A 7278-nucleotide genomic window follows, 5' to 3' on the forward strand; every position below is an offset into this window, starting at 1 on the left:
CCACTCATAAGGAAGACAATAAATAAATAAATCATGCTCCGACTTCATCACATAACGGTTAACCATACATGCATGCTACGGGAATCACAAACATAAACACAAGTATTTCTCAAATTCACAACTACTCGACTAGCATGACTCTAATATTACCATCTCCATATCTCAAAACAATTATCAAGTATCAAACTTCTCATAGTATTCAACACACTCATAAGAAATTTTTTATTAATCTTGAATGCCTAACATGATTAAAGCAAATTACCATGCTGTTTTGTAGGACTCTCAAAATAATCTAAGTGAAGCATGAGAGAACAATAGTTTCTATAAAACAAATCCACCGACGTGCTCTAAAAGATATAAGTGAAGCACTAGAGCAAAAACTATATAACTCAAAAGATATAAGTGAAGCACATAGAGTATTCTAAAAATTTCTGAATCATGTGTGTCTCTCTCAAAAGGTGTGTACAGCAAGGATGATTGTGGAAAACTAACAAATAAAGAGTCAAATAACACAAGACGCTCCAAGCAAAACACATATCATGTGGTAAATAAAAATATAGCTCCAAGTAAAGTTACCGATGGAAGTACACGAAAGAGGGGATGCATTCCGGGGCATCCCCAAGCTTTGGCTTTTAGGTGTCCTTAGATTATCTTGGGGTGCCATGGGCATCCCCAAGCTTAGACTCTTTCCACTCCTTGTTCCATAATCCATCAAATCTTTTACCCACAACTTGAAAACTTCACAACACAAAACTTAAAGTAGAAAAATCTCGTGAGCTCCGTTAGCGAAAGAAAACAAAACACCACTTCAAGGTACTGTAATGAACTCATTATTTATTTATATTGGTGTTAAACCTACTGTATTCCAACTTATCTATGGTTTATAAACTATTTTACTAGCCATAGATTCATTTAAATAAGCAAACAACACACGAAAAACAGAATCTGTCAAAAACAGAACAGTCTGTAGTAATCTGTAGCTAACGCAAGATCTGGAACCCCAAAAATTCTAAAATAAATTGTTGTACGTGAGGAATTTATCTATTAATCATCTTAAAAAATAATTAACTAAATATCACGTTTCGAATAAAAATGGCAGCAATTCTCGTGAGCGCTAAAGTTTCTGTTTTTTACAGCAAGATTAAAAAGACTTTCCCCAAGTCTTCCCAATGGTTATACTTGGCACAAACACTAATTAAACACAAAAAACACAACCAAAACAGAGGCTATATAAATTATTTATTACTAAACAGGAGCAAAAAGCAAGGAATAAAAATAAAATTGGGTTGCCTCCCAACAAGCGTTATCGTTTAACGCCCCTAGCTAGGCATAAAAGCAAGGATAGATCTAGGTATTGCCATCTTTGGTAGGCAATCCATAATTGGCTCTCATAATAGATTCATAAGGTAATATAATTTTCTTTCTAGGGAAGTGTTCCATGCCTTTCCTTAACGAAAATTGGTATCTAATATTCCCTTCCTTCATATCAATAATTGCACCAATCGTTCTAAGGAAACGTCTACCAAGAATAATAGGACATGAAGGATTGCAATCTATGTCAAGAACAATAAAATCTACGGGCACATAATTCCTATTTGCAACAATAAGAACACCATTAATTCTTACCATAGGTTTCTTAATAGTGGAATCTACAAGGTGCAAGTTTAAAGAGCAATCATCAAAATCACGGAAACCTAGCAAATCACACAAAGTCTTTGGAATCGTGGAAACACTAGTACCCAAATCACACAAAGCATAGCATTCATGATCTTTAATTTTAATTTTAATAGTAGGTTCCCACTCATCATAAAGTTTTCTAGGGATAGAAACTTCCAACTCAAGTCTTTCTTCATAAGATTGCATCAAAGCATTAGTGATATGTTTAGTAAAAGCTTTATTTTGACAATAAGCATGAGGGGAATTTAGCACGGATTGCAACAAGGAAATACAATCTATCAAAGAGCAATTATCATAATTAAATTCCTTGAAATCCAAAATAGTGGGTTCATTAATATTTAAAGTTTTGACTTCTTTAATCCCACTTTTAACAATTTTAGCATCAAGATCTAAAGAATCCGAATTCTTGGAACGCCGTCTAGGTAAAGGAGGATCATATTCAGTCCCATAATTATCAAGATTCATATTGCAAAACAAAGATTTAATAGGGGCACATCAATAACTTTTAGATCTCCATCTTTATTATCATGGAAACTAGAAGAACACGTTTTATAAAGCAATCTTTCTTAGCACGCATCCTAGCGGTTCTTTCTTTGCACTCATCAATGGAAATTATCATGGCTTTGAGAGACTCATTGATATCATGCTTAGGTGGGATTGATCTAAGTTTCAAAGAATCAACATCAAGAGAAATTCTATCAACGTTCCTAGCCAACTCATCAATCTTAAGCAATTTTTATTCAATCAAAGCATTGAAGTTCTTTTGCAAAGTAATAAATTCTTTAATATTAGATTCAAAATCAGAGGGCATCTTATTATAATTTCCATAAGAATTGTTGTAGGAATTACCATAATTATTAGAGGAATTACTAGGATACGGCCTAGGATTAAAGTTTCCTCTATACGCGTTGTTACCAAAATTATTCCTACCAACAAAATTCACATCCATAGATTCATTATTATTCTCAATCAAAGTAGACAAAGGCATATCATTCGCATCAGAAGAAACACTTTTATTAGCAAATAATTTCATAAGTTCATCCATTCTCCACTCAAAACATTAATTTCTTCTATTGCATGCACTTTCTTATTAGTAGATCTTTTAGTGTGCCATTGAGAATAATTAACCATAATATTATCTAGGAGTTTAATAGCTTCTCCTAAAATGATTTCCATAAAAGTGCCTCCCGCAGCCGAATCTAAAAGATTTCTGGAGGCAAAATTCAATCCAGCATAATTTTTTTGTATAATCATCCACAAATTCAAACCATGTGTAGGGAAATTACGTATCATTAATTTCATCCTCTCCCAAGCTTGTGCAACATGTTCATGATCAAGTTGCTTAAAATTAATAATATCATTTCTAAGAGAGATGGTCTTCGCGGGAGGACAATACTTAGAGATAAAAGCATCTTTGCACTTATTCCATGAATCAATACTATTTTTAGGCAAAGATGAAAACCAAGCTTTAGCACGATCTCTAAGCGAAAAAGGAAATAGCTTCAATTCAACAATATTATTATCCACATCTTTCTTGTTTTGCATATCACATAAATCAATGAAGCTATTTAGATGGGTAGCGGCATCTTCACTAGGAAGGCTGGTGAATTGATCTTTCATAACAAGATTCAACAAAGCAGCATTGATTTCACAAGATTCAGTATCGGTAAGAGGAGCAATCGGAGTGCTAAGGAAATCATTGTTGTTGGTATTGGTGAAGTCACACAATTTAGTATTATCTTGAGTCATCGTGACAAGCAAGCAATCCAACACACAAGCAAACAAGAAACGAGAAAAAAGAGGCAAATAGAGAAAGAGAGGGAGGATGGAGAGAGAGGGCGAATAAAACGGCAAGGGTGAAGTGGGGAAGAGGAAAACGAGAGGCAAATGGCAAATAATGTAATGCGGGAGAAAAGGGTTTGTGATGGGTACTTGGTATGTCTTGACTTGCAATGATGCCACAAGTGACTCATTGTCGGGAGTCAAATCTTGACTTGTCTTGCACGAAACTCACCGGCAATGGCGCCAGAAATCCTTCTTGCTACCTCTTGAGCACTGCGTTGGTTTTCCCTTGAAGAGGAAAGGGTGATGCAGTAAAGTAGCGTAAGTATTTCCCTCAGTTTTTGAGAACCAAGGTATCAATCCAGTAGGAGGCCGCGCACGAGTCCCTCGCACCTACACAAACAAATAAATCCTCGCAACCAACGCGATAAGGGGTTGTCAATCCCTACACGGTCACTTACGAGAGTGAGATCTGATAGATATGATAGGATAATATTTTTGGTATTTTTATGATAAAGATAAATAAAAGATGCAAAGTAAAATAAATGTCAAAGGAAATAACTAAGTATTGGAAGATTAATATGATGGAAGATAGACCCGGGGGCCATAGGTTTCACTAGTGGCTTCTCTCAAGAGCATAAGTATTTACGGTGGGTGAACAAATTACTGTTGAGCAATTGACAGAATTGCGCACAGTTATGAGAATATCTAGGTATGATCATGTATATAGGCATCACATTCGAGACAAGTAGACCGACTCCTTCCTGCATCTACTACTATTACTCCACACATCGACCACTATCCAGCATGCATCCAGAGTATTAAGTTCAAGAGAACAAAGTAACGCTTTAAGCAAGATGACATGATGTAGAGGGATAAACTCATGCAATATGATATAAACCCCATCTTGTTATCCTCGATTGCAACAATACAATATGTGCCTTGCTGCCCCTACTGTCACTGGGAAAGGACACCTCAAGATTGAACCCAAAGCTAAGCACTTCTCCCATTGAAAGAAAGATCAATCTAGTAGGCCAAACCAAACTGATAATTCGAAGAGACTTGCAAAGATAACCAATCATACATAAAAGAATTCAGAGAAGATTCAAATATTGTTCATAGATAAACTTGATCATAAACCCACAATTCATCGGTCTCAATAAACACACCGCAAAAGAAGATTACATCGAATAGATCTCCACAAGAGAGGGGGAGAACTTTGTATTGATATCCAAAAAGAGAGAAGAAGCCATCTAGCTAATAACTATGGACCCGTAGGTCTGAAGTAAACTACTCACACTTCATCAGAGGGGCTATGGTGTTGATGTAGAACCCCTACGTGATCGATGCCCCCTCCGGCGGAGCTCCGGAAAAGGCCCCAGGATGGGATCTCATGGATACAGAAAGTTACGGCGGTGGAATTAGGGTTTTAGCTCCATATCTGGTAGTTTGGGGGTACGTAGGTATATATAGGAGGTACGAGTACGTCAGTGGAGCAACAGGGGGCCCACGAGGGTGGAGGGCGCACCTGGGGGGGGGGGGGAGTAGGCACGCCCCTACCTCGTGCCTTCCTCGTTGATTGCTTGACGTAGGGTCCAAGTCCTCTGGATCATGTTCGTTCCAAAAATCACGTTCCCAAAGGTTTCATTTCGTTTGGACTCCGTTTGATATTCTTTTTTTGCGAAACCCTAAAATAGGCAAAAAACATCAATTCTGGGCTGGGCCTCCGGTTAATAGGTTAGTCCCAAAAATAATATAAATGTGTATAATAAAACCCAATAATGTCCAAAACAGAATATAGTATAACATGGAACAATCAAAAATTATAGATACGTTGGAGACGTATCAGGATCGTGATTTTTTTTGCTGTAGCGACCCGACCTCAAACGGTCAAGTCTTTGTGCTTCAGTGTCATCCCTGGATCGGTAATGCTGACACACACAGTACTCGAGGATTTATAACAGAGTAGGAATCACACACTTATTACATCGAATGTCTCAAAAGAGAACTTATTACAATAAATATGGCCTAAGGCCATCTAATACGATAACAACGGAAGGCTTAGAAGATAAAGTGAGTCCACCAAGTCCAACGGCATAGCTGAGCTGCATGGCAACGACCTAACGAACCTTACTCCTCGTTTAAAAAGTCTGCAACATAATACGTTGCAGCCCGAAAACGGGTCAGCACATGGAATATGCTGGCAAAGTAACATAGAAGAGCAAGAATAGAATAATGCTATCACTACATGCATATTTGGCTGGTGGAAAGCTCTATGGCTATGGTTTTTGCGAAAAGCCAATTTTTCCCTACAACAAAGGAATAGATTTTATTTAACTATCATGGTAGTTGAAATATCATTGAGAAGGTTCCTCCAACTCAATCCCAATTAAAGTAATTAACAACCCAACAATATTTATTTTAGGGTGATGAGATACTTATGATACTCCAAGTACTAGATACTCAAGATGTCCATAACCGGGGACACGGCTAACCATGATTAGTTTATACACTTTGCAGAGGTTTGCGCACTTTTCCCCACAAGACCCGATCTCCTCCGTTGGATTTATCGCACTACATGGTGTTTGAGAAACGGATGACCGAGACATAGTCTTTCAGAAGCATTAACCCCTTACTCTGGGCAGACCATACCAACCTACATCCCTCTACTTGCTGATCCACCTCTTCGGGAGCTTCAGGCAACTTACTCAACTATGCTAGGGCCCATAATAGCTTGTGGTTGCACATGGAAATTTCTAGCATGAAAATATCTCAGTTCCCTTTGAGCTTGGGTGGCGGACCATAGGATTATCACACGGATACTCCGGGATATCCTAGGATAACACTGGATTCCCCAGGTGCCCAACAAACAATCCACCCAGATGTGTATTCAAGTTTCCACCTTAAGTTGAACCATTAATTAACAATCTCACATCTGTCATGGATTTCACTCACCCAAACCATGTCTACAAGCATAGCATAGCAATATAAGCAATACATAGAAGTAACTCCCAAGGGTTTGAATATCACAGGGCAATAGGTTCTACCTCATCAACTACTTCCCAACCCACATGTTAATCACATCCTAACCATGCAATCTTTGAGGATTGGAACTAATGCATAAAAACTGGGTGATAAAGGGGTATGATCAAAGTGTTACTTGCCTCGCTGATGATCCGCAAAACCTAGGGACTCGTAGTAGCACGCTTCGCACTCCGAGTGTTCTATCGCAAACAAACAATAGCATACATAAGAAATAAAGCAAAGAAACACGGGTAAATCTCAAATAAGAAGATCTAACCAGAAAGTTCAACTTAAGAACTCCGGTTTGCGAAAAGAATCAAATCAAACGGAGCAACGAAACTCAAACTGCGAAAGAAACAAGATCCGTTTACTAGTTTGGACTAAGATCAAATTTTACAGTAGCAAAAGCTTGTTCAAGTTGGTTAAACGGAAAGAGGGTTTCGAGACGAATATCTAGGCACTTGAATCGCCTGATTCCGACAAACAAGCGAAAAGATAAACTAAAACGAAAATCAGATCAGAAATCACGATTGAAAATAATCATGGAAAAATCCGAGAAAAAGAAAACTGATGAATAGGCTAACGAACGAGCATTCATCGCCTGTGGCTAATGAGTAAACACCGTTCGTTAGAATGAACGTACGGACAAACGTCCGCAAAGTAACTGAACCGAGAAAAACCGGCAAACCGATCTGTAAAAAAAACGAACTAGGGTTCTATAAAAAAACCGGCAGCGGCGGCTACCTCGTCGGATCCGGCGGGGAGCGGGGCTCCGGCGGGGCTGGGTGGCGTCGG

This window comes from Triticum aestivum, chromosome 7A, assembly GCF_018294505.1.
Source record: "Triticum aestivum cultivar Chinese Spring chromosome 7A, IWGSC CS RefSeq v2.1, whole genome shotgun sequence".
Lineage (NCBI taxonomy): Eukaryota > Viridiplantae > Streptophyta > Magnoliopsida > Poales > Poaceae > Triticum > Triticum aestivum.